Source organism: Rattus rattus, chromosome 12 (genome assembly GCF_011064425.1).
Source record: "Rattus rattus isolate New Zealand chromosome 12, Rrattus_CSIRO_v1, whole genome shotgun sequence".
NCBI lineage: Eukaryota > Metazoa > Chordata > Mammalia > Rodentia > Muridae > Rattus > Rattus rattus.
Window position 1 is genome coordinate 23,495,362 of NC_046165.1, and position 17,059 is coordinate 23,512,420.

The 17,059-nt window shown below is 40.9% G+C and overlaps 1 pseudogene; it reads right to left on the bottom strand.

Annotated features, from left to right (window-relative positions):
• Window positions 1-11,952, bottom strand: part of LOC116913898 — a 62,007-nt pseudogene extending 50,055 nt beyond the window's left edge.
• Window positions 11,953-17,059: the final 5,107 nt, after the last annotated feature.

The following is a 17,059-nucleotide window of genomic DNA, read 5'->3' on the forward strand; positions in this document are numbered from 1 at the left end:
TTTTCACGTGAGTTTAGGGCAATGCATAATTGCTTGTGACACGCTTGGACTGGGAGAGATCATTAAAAGATGTTCCTTGAATGATAGCAAAGGAAGGAGAACATGGCAAAGAGACATACTGAGGTTAAGAACTTGGTTCCCTTGAGTAGGTAATATAAAGCCATCTTTTATTTTGGCTTAGACTTAGGGAATCTGTCTATGTTTCTTTCTTTCTTTGTTTTGGTTTCTTTGTTGTTGTTGTTGTTGTTGTTGTTGTTGTTGTTGTTGCTGTCCTTGTTATTTCTGGGACCTGTAAAGAACTTCAGAGTCCTTTTCATTGGTGATCTATAAGAGGCAAAAACACAAGGCATGGAGGTAAAACCCACAGAAAGATATGTGAGAACATTCATGGGTTCCATCAGTGACAAAGCACACACACAGTGCTGAACCCAAGATTATAGCAGAGCTGAGAAATTCCCATGACCTAGTAGAGTTGTAGCTATCCGATCATGACAATTTAAAATGGATCACTCACATGTTCCTGGTGAGTCAGGTATAAATTCACCATGCTCCTGTCCAAAATGCACAGTAAATGCAATCATATGCATCACACAGCAGTTGATAGATATAACGTTACTAGCTCATGTATTTACTATAGTTTTTATTACTTTAGCGTTATTCCTTATGAAATATACTTACAAAATATAGATTTACTGCGGAAGATTGTTTTGCCGACAGCAACCTCATTCATCTTGTGTGTTCTGCATCTCTTGATTGCATCAGGATGCTCTCTCAAGTAATGGACCAAAATCCCTGGACTCCAGTAAGCACACTATCAGATGTTCTCACTATAGCAAGCTTCCTAGCCCATGTGAGCATCACTGCAAAGCACAGTAATTATTATTACAAAGATAAGACTAGTGAGTTTCAGTATGGGTGTAAGCAGCTAGGTATGCAGTAATAAGAAATTTCTAGTTCCTCTCTCTGTCGTCCATGTATATCCTTCCACATGCTTTAGTTTTATACATCCACTGCCATCTTGGAAACCAAAGGCAAATGTAATTCACCCCCGCAGCAGCTCAAGGCAGAAGCCAGTTTCCAAACCCAAACTTAAGCTTTATTTTCAGTCAGGCAAGGATGGCCAACAGTGAATGTTACTAGACAGCGATTTTTACTGTAGCCTTAGAATTAGATCAAGCTAGGTATTTTGCTGAGTCTTTATTTCCTTTGGATCCTTGGTCAACAAAACACTGCCCTGGATTACAGCTGCGGTGAAACAAGCAGGCATTGATTTTGAGTTTGCTTCATAAGATCCCTAAGGTTTACTCCAGATCCATTATGGAATCCTACATGCAAAACTGTACATTTCGTGAAGGATGAGAAAGAAAATGTTAATAAAAATACAAAGAGAGACAAGACACAACACAGTTTCCTTCTAGAGATCTGTTAGGTGTCATCAGGTGATCTCTGATGAGGATGAAGAAATGTGTTCCTTGGTTGTTCTCATCTGTCTTCTCCAGCTCTTTAGATTTTCTGAATGCTGTAAAGACAAATGTTTACCCTAGATGTCTCTGATCTCCCATCTAGCCACGGAGGTGACCTCTACGTAGGCATTGTCTGGTAGTTAATGACTGGCTAGTTTAAGGGCCTTGGGCTTTGCCTCCGGCCCCTAACCAGCATCTCATTAACTGAAAAGATGAGTTTCCCTTCTGTTTCTTACATTTTTATATATTCTTAACAGAACAGAAGGTACCTTGGCAGAGGCAGACAATGTTACCCTTTCAGCATCTCATTTGTAAATAACCCTGTTATGAGTAATAGGAAGTGATCCAGCTGGTTGTAAAAAGACACACGTTTAATGGGCAACTCCTGGTGGACTAATGGTTTTGCTGGAAAAAACATTGCACCTGCAGGACACATTGCCCTGGTGTTTGTTCTGAACATAATGAGCTTGCGTTCAGGCAGAGATGTACACACGCCTCTCTGGGAGTTATAAACCTTGAAATATACAAAGGGAAAAAATTTTAAAAAACAAATGCAACACATTTTTCTCCCTAGAGGCAAGCATTATTCTGTCGGAGCATCATTCTTACCTACAGTTCAGTAATTTCCAGGTGCAAGGTAGAAGTGCTTTTATACGCAGTGTAATGCCCCTTTAAAAATTTACACAGGGCCCAAACGATTTATAAATATGGTGTGGGAATATGGCTATTGTTACCTTTTATAGTCATCACCTTGGTGTCCTTCTCTGACACTTGGAGAGCATAGTGACTGTCACAGCTTTTGGTATTTATTTAATCAAAATTCAGTTTCTCTTTAATGGGAGGTCCTAATGCTCTATGATTATTTAAGGCAACTGAATAAATGCAACTGGGGAAATTATCACAGTGATATATTTATTTCATCTACATCTAATATCCCTGAAGCTGGTTTCCATGTCTATAGTGTTATCTTACTCTCTTGTTCCCACATCACAGCTCTATGACCACTGTCAGCCACTGTAACACAGTAGTTAAGGGCACATGGGCCATTGCTAAATGGCAGAAACTGTTCAGTGGTTTGAGAAAGTAACTGCTTTTCTGTGTGCCACTTTTTTTTTTTTAATTTATAAATCTTGAGAAGTAACAGCTTCTACTTTTAAGATCACATGAGTCAGAAGGAAGCTTCTAGGCTGGATTTCCCCATGACCTGTGATTTGTGTCTTCAACAGTAGGGTCTTGCCATATGAAAATGAGACTGTCATATCAAACCCACTCATGGTACTGCGTCCTTTGACTTCCAGTAGACCTTTGTGCATACGTAGAAGTTGCTGATATAGAAAGAAACCTGTGTACAGTTTCTTTTTAAAATTTTTATTGCATATTTTATATATCTACATTTCAAATGTTATCCCCTTTCCCCCTTTCCCCTCCTCCTCCCCCTGCTTCTTTGAAGACGCTCCCACTCCCATCCATCCACTGCCACCTCAATGCCCTGGCATTCCCCTACACTGGGGAAATGAGCCTTCACAGGACCAAGGGCTTCTGCTTCTATTGATGCCAAACAATGCCATCCTCTGCTTCATATGCAGCTGGAACCATGAATCTGTCCATGTGTTGTACTCTTTGGTTGGTGGTTTAGTTAGTTGAGAGGTCTGGTCGGTTGATATTGTTGTTCTTCCTATGGGGCTGCAAACCCCTTCAGTTCCTTCAGTCCTTTCTCTAACTCCTCCACTGGGGCCTCCATGCTCAGTCTGATTGACTGCAAGCATCCTCATCTGTATCAGTAAGGCTCTGTCAGAACCTCTCAGGAGACATCCGTATCAGGCTCCCGTCAACAAGCACTTCTTGGTATCAGCAATAGTGACTGGTTTGGTGGCTGCTTTTGGGATGGATCCCCAGGTGAGGCAGTTTCTGGATGGCCTTTTCTTCAGTCTTTGCTTCACTCTTTGTCCCTTTATTTCCTCCTGTATTTTGTTCCACCTTCTAAGAAGGACTGAAACATCCACATTTTGGTCTTCCTTCTTCTTTACATCATATGGTCTGTGAATTGTTTCTTGGGTAATTTGAGCTTTTGGGCTAATATTCACTTATAGGTGAGTGCATACTATGTACGTCCTTTTGTGACTGAGTTACCTCACTCAGGATGATATTTTCTAGTTCCATCCATTTGCCTAAGAATTTCATGAAGTGATTGTTTTTAATAGCTGAGTAGTACTCCATTGTGTAAATATACCACATTTTCTGTATCCATTCCTCCATTGAAGGACATCTGGGTTCTTTCCAGATTTTAAATAAAGCTGCTATGAACAGAGTGGAGCATGTGCCCTTGTTATATGTTGGGGCATCTTTTAGGTATATGACCAGGAATGGTATAACTGGGTCCTCAGGTAGTACTATGTCCACTGTCCAATTTTCTGAGGAACCTTCAGACTGATTTCCAGAGTGGTTGTACCAGCTTGTAATCCCACCAACAATGGAGGAGTGTTCCTCTTTCTTCACATCCTGGCCAGCACCTGCTGTCACCTGAGTTTTTGATTTTAGCCATTCTGACTGGTGTGAGGTGGAATCTCAGGGTCGTTTTGATTTGCATTTCCTTGATGACTAAGGATGTTGAACATTTCTTTGGGTGCTTCTCAGCCACTTGATATCCCTCAGTTAAGAATTCTTTGTTTAGCTGTGTATTACATCATGAAGTAGACTAGAGTTTGTTTGAGGAAAAAGAATACTCTGCCAAGATAGACTTTAACTGCTCATTGTGAAACAAGAAGCAAACAAGGGAGAGTCTGGAGTCTGCAAAGACAAATCAGTGCTTACAGGGCATGGAAAAACGGACTGCATGACCTCAGAAAATCTTTTTAAAAATCAACTTAAATTTTAAACAGCCAGGGGCCTTATCATATGTAAGAGCGTTTTATACCAGATATATGATTTTCTCATCCTAGTTTCTTTCTGTGATGATCCTGACAAAAATCTGCAAATGACACACTCTTGGAAAACAAAAAGGTTTCTGTGAAAAGATTACACCATCTCCATCAACACTTCTACAATTAACATTCACTTACTGTAACAAAACTTCATCGAGATGCAGATGCAGATGCTTGCAGCCAACCACTGGACTAAGGGGACCCCAGTGGAGGAATAGGAGTTAGAGAAAGGACTGATGGAGCTGAAGGGATTTGCAACCCCCTAGGAAGAACAACAATATCAACCAACCAGACCCCCCAGAGCTCCCAGGGACTAAACCACCAACCAAAGAGTACACATGGAGGGACCCATGGCTCCAGCTGTCTGTGTAGCAGAGGATGGCATTGTCCAACATCAATGGGAGGGGAGGCCCTTGTTTCTGTGAAGGCTCCATGCCCCAGCATAGGGGAATGCTAGGGCAGGGAGATGGGAGTGGATGGGTGGGTAGGGGAGCTCTCTCACAGAAGCACGGTGATGAGATAGGGAGTTTGTGTAGGAGAGACTGAGAAGGGGGATGGTATTTGAAATGTAAATAAATAAAATATCCAATATAAACAAACAAACAAACAAACAAATAGAGAATGACTCAGTTATTTTAGATCAAGTGTTTTGAAGGTTGCACTAGTACCCTTCCTGAACTGGGCATGGCAATGCAATTATCAAATGACATTTCAGTCATTACTTACCAGCACTGTTGACTCTTTTGATATCTTAAATCCTTTGAATCTAAGAGAAAAACTCATTTTTAAGGACTTATTCCAATCTTGTTTTTTTTTCTCCCCTGCTTGGGCATTTTGGGAAAAGAAAATAATTTTAGTATGTGTTTATTATTTTTATGAGATTGGGTTGTGTGTGTGTGTGTGTGTGTGTGTGTGTGTGTGTGTGTGTGTGTGTGTGCGCGCGCGCGCGCCCTGGCTGTCTGGAACTAGCTCCGTAGACCAGGTTGGCCTCAAACTCACAGAGATGCCGTGCCTCTGCCTCCCTAATGCTGGGATTAAAGGTGTGTGTCATTGCTGTCCAGCAAATTTGGGGTGTTTAAAAAGCGAATTCTTTCATAAAAGTGTTGGTGTTAAGCTTCTGTAGAAAAGTGAATTGTGATATTAATGGTGTGCAGTTGTCTAACATTGAGCATGTGGTGAGTCTTTAAGGACCTGGTTACAGTGGGTTTTGGCGTAGCCATGGCTGCTGAACTCTCACCTTAGTCCCCTGATGCTGAGCATGGCAGGTACCCAAAGGGGGACTCCTTGAAGGTTTTCTGGAACTTACATTTCTGACACCGTTATAATTATACTCTTCGTTATGTAGCTTCTTCCGTTCTGTCTCATTAAATCAAATCTTAATGTTCAATTTGTCCTAAGACTCCTGTCTCACGCTCATTAGCATCGAGCATTTCAGTTTGCTTTTTAATAGTAAAATTCCCAGAGTATTATTGTAGAGTTTAAAAATTAAAAGTCAATTTCTTCTATTTTTACTAAACACATAACGGATACAATGGGATTGTTTCAAAACAATCCTTCTCCAAGAACTCCAGAGTTTCAAATTTAGCATGCTGGTCATTTGAGACATTGCGATTTTAATATTAGCTCACAGTGTATACCTTTGTGCCAAAAGATAATGTTATTTCCGTTGAAATCCAGCGTTTAAAAACCACAAGGCAAATCGTTTCCTCACAACACGTATATGTTAATGATACGCACCAGTAGAGTGGCAACCTGGAGAAAAGACATGGTGAATGGTGGCTGAAAACAGGAAATGAATGGAGTGTCTGTGCCTGCAACTGTTCTGGCTTAATTTACTTATCATTAGAAAACAACACAGACAAAACATAGCCAGCGTTGACTAGTGGAAATTATGATCATACATGAACTCTTACGGAATACATTTGATCAGGCCGTTTGCAGAGGAAGGCGCATGCACTGATTTTCCTGAGCAATCGTAGCCAGCTCACTTTCTTCACTGTCCTAACGAACCCTTTGAAATAGAGGACTTCAGAAGCAATGGGAATGGGGCAGGGGCTTGGTCCCCGAAGAGATGGCTCTGCTCTCTATGCTAGCGGTTTTTACAAGAGTGCAGGGGAAATGGGTAATTGGCCCAGAGCCACACACTCCTGACTCACGAAGTTGCTGTGATCACTCCTGGCTTCCCCAAACAAGCACTTCTCTCTCTACTCACTGGAACAAACGGAAGTCTCCAACAGTGGTGAACAGGACCCCTTTCATCTCGAGGCTTGGCTGAAGCAAGCAGCCAGGATTCCTGACACACTGAGGTCTCTTGTCTGATGTCCTCCTGTTGTTGGATGAAACTCTGCTTTGAAAGAACTGCCAGGAGCAGGGTAAGAAGTGTGAGCGCTGAGCCTGTCAGAAGCTGAGGTTTCTTTTTTGCACCTCGCCATGCCGAATACCTGAACATTTTTTTTTTTTTTTTTTTGCAAACGGAACAGTGTACACTCTCTACTACTGATGGTGGAGGAGGGGAGTCTTTCTTTCCCCCCTTCATACTTGTCTGATGCCATTCAGGGTCGCCCCATCTGGGATACTATAGGTAAATGACAGCGAAACAAAGACACTCGGCTTTTCCTTCTCCTTGAATCTCGCTGTGTTAATTGGGGATCGGGCGCTGTGGTTCCTGAAGGAGATACACAGAAAGTGGTGTCCACTGAAGCTGTCGGCAAGTTGTTCGTGCCCTTCTGCTTTGACCCTGTGTGAAAATGGCAATGAATCTGTTTCAAGATATATTAGGAATCTAAGATTTCTGAGCAGAGTGCCTTGTAAAATTCCAATGACTTCGGACGTTAGAGTTAAAAAAGAATTAACCCCTCTTTATGGGTCTCTCTTTCCCCTCAACAAATCCATATTTTCTTCCAACTATAAGGCAAAAGAACTTTAAAGCTCAAGGGAGTCTCTTTTATCTGATCCCAATTATAACACGATGACCGTTTTTACTGCTAGGTTTCGTTTTCTTAATTACAATAAATAGCAATCGAGCCTGTTCAAATTTATTTTAATAAATACATTTAACCCAGTGTCATTTCTATATGGACTTGGGCCAGTACTTTAATAGATAGCTTAAATTTAAATAGATGTCCAAGAGCCAGCGATGAATGCTTTGGTCTTGGTAATTATTGTCTACACTGTCTGAATTTGTTATGTAATTACTTAATATTCTGCTTCATTTTGACTGTTTACACTTGGCCTTTGAGCACTTGGCATTTTGCTCACAGGAAAGAATTAACAAACACATCCCTTGGCTGATAAGTGTACTAGCACACGACGGTGTGAATCTTAATTAGACATCTCTGGTATGTTAGGGTCAAGAGCTCCCAAGTATCCGAATAGTGTGTTTATCTCATTAATATATGCAGCTTTGGAATTGATTATTGCAATAATAACCTTTTTTTTAAAAAAAAATAGGGTAATTAAAATTTGCAGGGTTTCCTTTTTTTTTATGTTGGGTAAACGTTATTTTAAAAAGCGTAAGTTGATTTAAAATGAATCTTTGGGGGCTATGGTTTTCTAAAATCTGTGGCTCTTTTAATAAATGTCCTTTTTATGAGAAAGGCCAGAGTATCAGAAATGTAACATTGTAAAATGTGGAAAGTCAAGGCTTATGTTGAGTGGGAAATAAGCTTTGATATAAAAAGCTCTTTCCCTCTGAGGATTGGCTTGATAATGTCTTTTTTTTTTTATTCTGAACTACAGATTCTCTCTTTCTCTCCCTTCCTCCTCCCTCGCTCTATCTCTCCCCTCCCTCCTTCCTTCCCTCCCTCCTTCCCTCCTTCCCTCCCTCCCTCCTTCCCTCCTTCCCTCCTTCCCCCTCCTTCCCTCCCTCCCTCCCTCCCTTTGTTCCTTCCTTCCCTTTTACTGTACTCTCATGTAGCTGAGGCTGGTCCCAATCTCATTACGTTGCTTAAACTGGGCTTGAATTCCCAATCCTTCCACCTCTTGGGTCTTGTGATTACAGTTGTGGGTGGCCATGACTGACGGTTTGAAATTTAATTATTTAAATGTTTAAGCTGTCGATCTTCCCACACAGGTCGTCCAAATGCTTGGCTTGCAGGTGTGCACTGCTCTTTACCTCTCATTTCTTCTCCAGTTATACATAGGTACACACATGTATGCTTTTCCCCCATGTATGTCTTCGTACCACTTGTGTGCCTGGTGAACAGAGCGTAGCATTCCCTCGGGTTGCTCTTACAGATGTCTGTGAGTTGTCATGTAGGTGCTGGGAACCAAACCAAGGTCCTCTGGAAGAGCAGCTTGTGCTGTTAATTGCTGCACTATCTCTCTAGCCTGACTTCCATTTTCAAGTCATGATTCTTTTACTGACATTTGGAAAAACAGGGCAGGAAATGACCTAGCTGGATGGTTTTTTTTTAAACGTAGATTTATTTAGCTTATGATAAACAAAAGCATCTGCATCTGCCTCTGCTTACCATTTATCAGCAAGTGCCTAACATTTGCTGCATTGGGCTATTGACACTGGACACTGTGGAGCAAAACAGTGAGAGTGCATTCGCCCTGTGCATAGAGTCAGGTGCTTCCGGTTCATCACAGGAGTGTGAGGACTGAGGTGGGGAACCACCCTGTAATGCACACAATTAAAAGAATTAGAACTCTAAGAAACTTATAAAAATATAATTTAATTATAATTTAAATAGCAAAAGAATATCCACGAGACTATACCTACATAAACATGATTGAATAATTAAATAAGATAGCACAAATAGATCCTATCATACAGGAGTACTCTAAATATGTTTGAATCTTTAGAAGGTGGGGCTTGATTGCTCACCCATGGATGGGAGGGTGTGTTTAGTGACTGGCTATTCTAGTTTCATTCTCTTGCTGTGATACAAAATACCCTGACCAAAAACTACATAGAGACCAAAGGGTTTATTTTATCTTTTGCTTCGATGTTGCATTTATTGAGGGAAGCCAAGGCAGAAACTCAAGGCAGGAACCTAAAGGCAGATCTGCTTGCTGTTTTGTGCAGCAGGAGTTCCGACCAGGGAACTGACTCACAGCCAAGATTCATGGCAAGGACCACAGGGGCATGCGGCTTGATGGCTGGCTCTGGCTCAGCCAGTGGGACCATGCTCAGCTAGCTTCTTTTCACAGCCCTGGGCCACACCTTTGACTAAAACCACACAATTGATTTAAAGTACTTCATGCCTTGTGAATAAGGAGGAACTGGCAGAGATGCTTTCCATGTTATTTCTGCAACTTTCCCCGAAATCAAAAATTATTCCGAATTAAAAATTGTATTTATTTTTTCTTTGTTATTTTTGAGGTCATAATTAAATTACATTTCTCTCCTTTTTTTTCTGCCCCCAAACCCTCTCATGTAACCTCCCCCACTCTCTTCCTTGTTCATAACCTCTTTTTCTCTGACTGTTTCTTAACCATATATGCATTTCTGTATACACAGTCATTACTAAATATAACCTGTAGAGTCCATTGCTCAGATATCTATCACTAAGATTCCTGGTCTTGAGAAGAATAAAAGCTTAGTATAATAAGTGAGAATTGCTTTAGTGAGGCATATGCTAGAAGTCCTTAAATCTACAAATGACTCGAGGCTCAGTTACTGCTGCCCTGAAGCCACAAGCTTTGCTCTCTCCCAATTACCAACCCCCACCATCCTATGAGGAAGAATTCTCATAAATAATGGCTCAGCTAATTTTGGTACAAAATCAAAGTCACCGAGTTAAATTCAGAGCTCTTGGGATAAGTTTCCTCAATCCGTGCCTCCGGGGCATTGTCCGATGCGTAGGCCTCCTCCTATATACTCAGTGCATAGTCTACTCCCCTGGGACTCCATGCACCACTACTGCTCATCCATCCCATAGTCCTATCTTCGAGCAAATTGCTTGCAGACGTAGCTCCACTAGCAATGAGCCGTGCACAGCTGAGACTTCTTACAGAATGCATTTCTTTCCAATCGGAACGCTGTGCCCCTCTCCTCAGTGTACTCTTTGCTCACCGCTACTCCAGAAGACGCGCGAAGCCAAGTCGCACGAAGCAAGAGCATTCCAGGCTTGGAGGGCTGTGTAGGCCAGAGCTTTCATGACTTCAAACGAAAAGTTGATCCTTGCAGCACAGAGTCCTAGAAACAAACAAACAAACAAAAGACCGAGTGGCTGCCTCCTCTTCAGTGAGATTCCATTAACCTTAATACCAACCTAAGTAACAATGACAGCCGCAAAAGGTACGACATAAACCTCTTTCCCTTAAGTACAAGTAGACAATTGCAGAATAAACATTTGCTGATGTAGGATACAGTTTATTAAGAGAAGATCTTCCTAACTCTAAGGACAGAAATGGTCTTACATTTTAACTGCTGTAATCTTCACTTACTTTGTGGACTGCAATTTCTGTAAGCCCTTGAGGTTCCTTATCCAAGCACCCTTTCCATTTTGACTGTTCCAATAATATGTAGTAATTGACATCTTTGTATTTAAATCCTAATGTACAAATCTCTCCATAAATGTATTGAGAAGTGTAATTAATATCCAAGAAGTCATATGAGATATATATATATATATATATATGATATAATATATATATGTCACTTGATGGAATGGTAAGCTAGAAATGGAAGAGTGGGAGGAAAGAACATTCTGCACAATGTATTCATGAGTAAATAAGCATCATCCTCATGAAAACTATGCAAAAATCATTATGTTGCAAAACCTGAAAATTCTATAAAATATGCAAATAGCACTTGTGTGTTATAAATATTCAACTAATAAGAAATTTTTAGCAACCTGCTGGGTACCATTCTGGATCCACTTTCCCATTAAAATATAAAAATATAGAAGAATGGAATGCATAGTCGAGTAGATGTATATGCATACATTTTTAAAAGTAGCATTATATGGAGCTATTGTTCTGAAACTTGCTTTGAAAATTTTATAAACAGTGTAATCTTCTATATTTAGTCTACCGCGGTCTTACCTCATTCATTTTTAACATTAAATTACATTTCTCCCCTTTTTTTTTTCCTTTGGGTTGGATCATGCTTCCCTTTCTTTACGTGTGATAGAATTTGTGGTCGCTTTTAGCAAACAGTCAATGCAAAAGAGACATTACTCTGAAGAGAACTGCTCCTCCGAATCCTGATCTAGAAAGCCCTCACAGGACAGGTTAGGGTGAGAGACTTTCCTGTTGGAACTGATAAAATACTCAGTCATGTTGGAGAAGTCCGTGTGGAAGAAACTAAAACGCCTTAAGAATTGTGACTGGCTTCTTGGACTTAGGCTGTGGCCTCCAATGGACAGATAGCAAAGCAAGAAAAAAAAATCCACGAGAAACAGACCTTCACCAACAACCTGCGCGAGCACCAGCCAAGCCCACAGAAGAAATGACTGCAGTCTGATGCACTGGGGCGAGGTCCCAGCTAAGGTTCGCCGTGCTTGGAATTCAAGCCTACAGAGTGAGGTTGATGTTATCTCAAGTGACTTCACTTGGCAATTCTTTGTTTCACAGCAATAAAGAATGAGTACATCTTCTATAAGTTGTTTCTCCATGTTTACGACCTGTCATTTTTGTGGGATTGCATTGTCTTAAACTGGGGCACAGTGAGGTGAAGGAGTGTCCCAATGCCGTACACCGGTAAGAAATGCAGCCAAGTTTTGAACCCAAGACTTCTGGCTCGAGAGTCTGTAACATTAAGCGGCATAAAGTCTTACTGCAATATTTTAAAGGAAAGGAAATAGAGTCCTGAAGAAAGAGTGACGCCCACCTAGGGAGGGTTTCTTTGTTCCTTGATGGCTGTGTGCTGATGAGAACAAGAGCGGTCCAGTCAAGATGAATAAACTGAGTGTGAGGGAAAAATGGGGGAACGGAGTAGGCCCTTTAAGTGGGTAGTAAAGGTTCACACCCAGTGCATACGAGGAAGGGTGGCGTTACTTGAAGAGCATAGATATTTCATCCATCAGACCCAGAGAAGGCAGTTGTGTGGGTCAGGAGGCAAGCTGTGTGTAGATCAAAGCTGGGGACTTCAAAGTTCTTTCCTAAGTATAGCATTCTCTTCTTGAGGAGAGAAGCAGACCCATGAGGATTAGCAGAGAAGAGTAGTCTGGAGTTTTTTTGGAGGATAGAGTGTGTAAATTTAGAGTTGAGAACTTTACCGGACTTGGGAAATAGGGTAGGCCTATCAAGTGGTGTCTATGTGAAGCGAGGTGATCAGTTAACACTGTTTTGATGACTTCCAATCCTTCAGTACCTAATGGCAGTTCTGAAATAAGCAAACCAAGGAGCTGTTTTTTCTATTGGATGAGAACAATGGACACAGTAAAAGGTTTATTATAGCTTAAACTATGCCCCTCATACCTTCTCCCAACCCCCAAAATAGAAACATGTCCTAGACATGTCAAATATCAGGGACTCAAAATATTTTAGTAATGTTGAAACTAGTTGTATATATCTTTTCAGCAAACCCAAACATGTTCTACATTTATGGCTGCTTCCAATAAAAATTACTTTGTGGCACTAAATATATACTATACTGTTTATGATCGGACTATTTACATGTGTCATGCATAACATTCATATTTCATAAATTTGTCAACTTAGACTTTATATTTAATTACAGTCATGTGCAATTACAATTTCATGTACAACGGTGATCCCACATGATTATAGTGAGGCCAAAAGGATCAAGTAATAATAACACAGCCATCATAATCTCATGACCATACATCGTTTGTGTATCTGGGTATTGATAGTGTAAACAAACTCCCTGCACTGCCAACCAAATAAAAATACGTCTCACCCAGCAATGTACAGGATATATTTAATAATAAACAACTATGTTCTCCTTTCTATATTTACCGTAGTTTACCATTATGTTAGACTGCACCTCTTATTTAAAATTTCATTATAAAACTGCATGCTGGGTTACACAATGCTGAAAGGGCCTCTTTCACCACATGCTTTATAAGCTTTTGATTTAGTCACAGACTCTTGAGCTCCATTTTTTGGCGCCCACTCCTTGTTTATTCATTGGGCACTAGGAGCAGTAGCCAGTGCTGTAATGCTGATTGTCATTGCTTTGTATGGTGCTTCTAACTACACCGTACAGCCCAGGTACGCAGTAGGCAATCCCATTCAGATTTTTATATATTTTGTAAATATATTCCATGTTGTTCTAATGATAATGGGATTGCCATTTCTCAGAATAGTTCCCCAGAGACACATGATGGATAACAGTGTTTCACACAATGCTAAAAGCATAATTCCTCTGTTTAGAAGCTGGGGCAGTTGCTTAAACACTAGCTGTTGTTTTTATTTGCTTTTTTCGTATTAACTATAAATAGGGAATTACTATGAAATACTATGGAAAGAAGGGAGTGGATACCAAGAGTTCAATGAGAAGACTTTCTGTTTACTTATCTCTACCAAAGCCTATTGTACCATTAATGAAGAACACTGATGTTAATGTTTATTAACCTTGGGTTTTCAGAGGTTTTTGAGTAAACACTGAAATACGTTCTATTATAAAATGTTAAATTTTCCTGTGAAATATTGATGGGACTTTTCAGCTTCAGTACAAGGTAAGTTAAATGGAAAATAATTAGTGATCATTAAATTATTAGTGATTATTACTATAAAATATTACATAATCTATTGGAGCTAGCTTTTGAATGGGAGAATGTTTACTTTAGCAAAGACCTCAGGAGTAGCACAGATTTAAGGCATTGGCACGCACACATGCATGCATGCGCATGCACACACATGCACACACACAAACACACATTCACACCATATCCTGTTCATGGCCATGCACTCACTTGTGTGTGTTTTATTGGTTCAGAAATGAATATGGATGCCATCAGCCTGGCGGTAGTGGAGTGTTGGTCATTTTGTAGACTGTCATATGCTCATCTCTGGGTGCTCATCGGCTTCCTCTCAGTGGAGGTTTGAATGAGATTAGCCCCGTAGACTCATATACTTGTATGCTTAGTCCCCAGTCAGTGAGCTGTCAGGGAAGGATTAGATGTGGCCTTGTTGGAGTAGGTTTGTTACTATGAGGTTTCAAAAGCCTATATCAGGTCCAGTCAGTCAGTCAGTCAGTCAGTCAGTCAGTCAGTCTGTCAGTCAGTCTGTCTGAGTCTCTGTTCTCCTCTGTTCCTCTCCTCTCCTCTCCCCTCCCCTCCCCTCCCCTCCCCTCCCCCACCCCTCTCTCTCTCTGCTTATTTGCCTATCTGCAAACAAAGATGTAACTTGTAGCTATTTCTCCAGCATCATGCCTACCTGCATGCTGCCATACTTCCTTTGTGATAATAATGTACCAACACTTTAAAACTGTGCTCAAGCCCCCAGTGCTTCGTTTGGTCATGGTATCTCTTCACAGTGACCAAAACACTTTCCTATACCTGTCTGGGCCATTGAAGATGCCTGAACTATCATTCTGGCCAGTTCACCTTACCTTTTAATTCAGCACATCTGCCAACACAAGATGCTTTAGTCTCTGAGCCTTCTCTAGAATGGTGAGCAGAGAGCCCAGCAGACTTTCCAAAGGAAAGGAACTAACTTTGTTAGTTCTTTGATACTAAGCAGCAACGTGATTCCCAGTTGCTTCCATCCCAGGAAACAGCCTAATGCCTCTTCCACACAACAAAACTTCAGGGAACTGATGAGATCCATCACGTCCCCCATTCCAGAGCTTTTTTTCTCAAGGTTAAACACCCTCTATTTCTTTAATGTCCCTCATTTGGCATTCAGCATCCTGATAATCCTCCTTTAAATGAATGTAATACCATTTGTCAATGACCCTTTCAAAATTTGTTTCTGTACAGGAACATGGTGATCTACATGCGGTCTGTCCAGCCCAGGGTAGAGAGGGGCTATTAACACTTACGTCTGGGCATTATGATTCCATTAATGAAATTGAGGGCTGCATTAGCCATTTCTAAGCAGTTAGTAACAAGGATGGAAATGATGGCTAAGGTTTGAAGCACCGCTTCACCACTCTCGGGGCAAGAAGGATGCAGTTTCAAAGTTAGCCAAAGTAATAGAGATACATTTTAACTTGAGGAAGATTTTCCTCTTCTCAGAGGACACTGGGGATTACATTAGCAATAGCACATGCATATACAATGAGAAGGATGCACCAGAGACCAAAGGATGTATCTGTGTTGAGATTAGTCATTTTCCCCTGTAATGTGGCAGTCATTTTAAAAATTTAAATGTATCATCAACCTATGTGCAACATTACTCTACTCTGACATATAATATCTGTATATTTGATTTTCTTACATAAAATACACAAATACACATGCCCACATAGCTATGTTTTCTGATATACAAAGCCATCTTTGGAAATCTTTCAAGGGAAATAGGTATTTTCAGCACACTTTTGCAAAAATCACCTCTAATACAAATTGGCTGACTCACTTCCTTCAGCTGATCTTTTGCATATTTCCTAGGAGATCTCTGTGATCATTGTTTCCAGGTAAGGTCTTGTATTCCGAGAGGGATTAATGTAAATATGTGTTTTAGCTTTAATATGTTAGTCTAGCAACAGGTGGGTGGGTGTTCCCAGGGCGAACACTGAATTTTCACGTCTACCCTTTCAAGTTTGATCCTCCGCATCTACATCTAATTTATAGGTTATTTATTTGCTTATTTATTCATTAATTTGCTTTTTTATACTAGGTCTCTCCATGTAGTCATGGATGTTCTGGAACTCTCTTTATATACTAGGCTACCTGCCAACCCACAAAGATCTACCTGCCTTGGCTTCCTGAGTGCTGGGATTGAAAAGTGGGCCATTATGCCTGGCTTATGCCTCTTTTCAACTACCCTCAAAGGTGACTGTACTCTTATGGCTGGAGAGATGGCTCAATGGTTAACAGCACTTGTTATTTTTGTACAATGCCTGGGACCTATTCCCAGAATCTGCAATGGCTAACGACTCTCTTTAACTCCAGTTCCAGGGAATCTGACACTCTCTTCTGGCCTTCATGAGAACCAAGTCTGAAATATCATCCTGAGTGAGGTAACCCAATCACAAAAAAAAGAAAAAAACCACACATGGTATGCACTCACTAATAAGTGGATATTAGCCTCAAAGCTTGAATTACCCAAGATAAAACCCATAGACCACAAAATGCTCAAGAAGAAGGGCAACCAAAGTGTGGATGCTTCAGTGCTTCTTAAAAGGGGGAACAAAAATATTCATAGGAGGAGATATGCAGCAAAGTTTGGAATAAAGACTGAAGGAATGGCCATTCAGAACCTGCCCACCTGGGGATACACACACACACACACACACACACACACACACACACACACACACACGTGTTTAACACACGGCCACCAAATCCTGACAATATTGATGAAGACAAGAAGTGCATGCTGACAGGAGCCTGATATAGCTGTCTCCTGAGAGGCTCAGCCAGAGTATGACAAATACAGAGGCAGATGCTAGCAACACACCATTGAACTGAGAATGGGGTCCCCACTGGAGGATTAGATAAAGGACTAAAGGAGCTGAAGGGGCTTACAACCCCATAAGAACAATATAATACCAACCAACCAGAGCTCCCAAGGGCTAAACCACCATCCAAAGAGTACACATGGACAGACCCATGGTTCCAGCTGCATATATAGCAAAGGATGGCCTTGTTG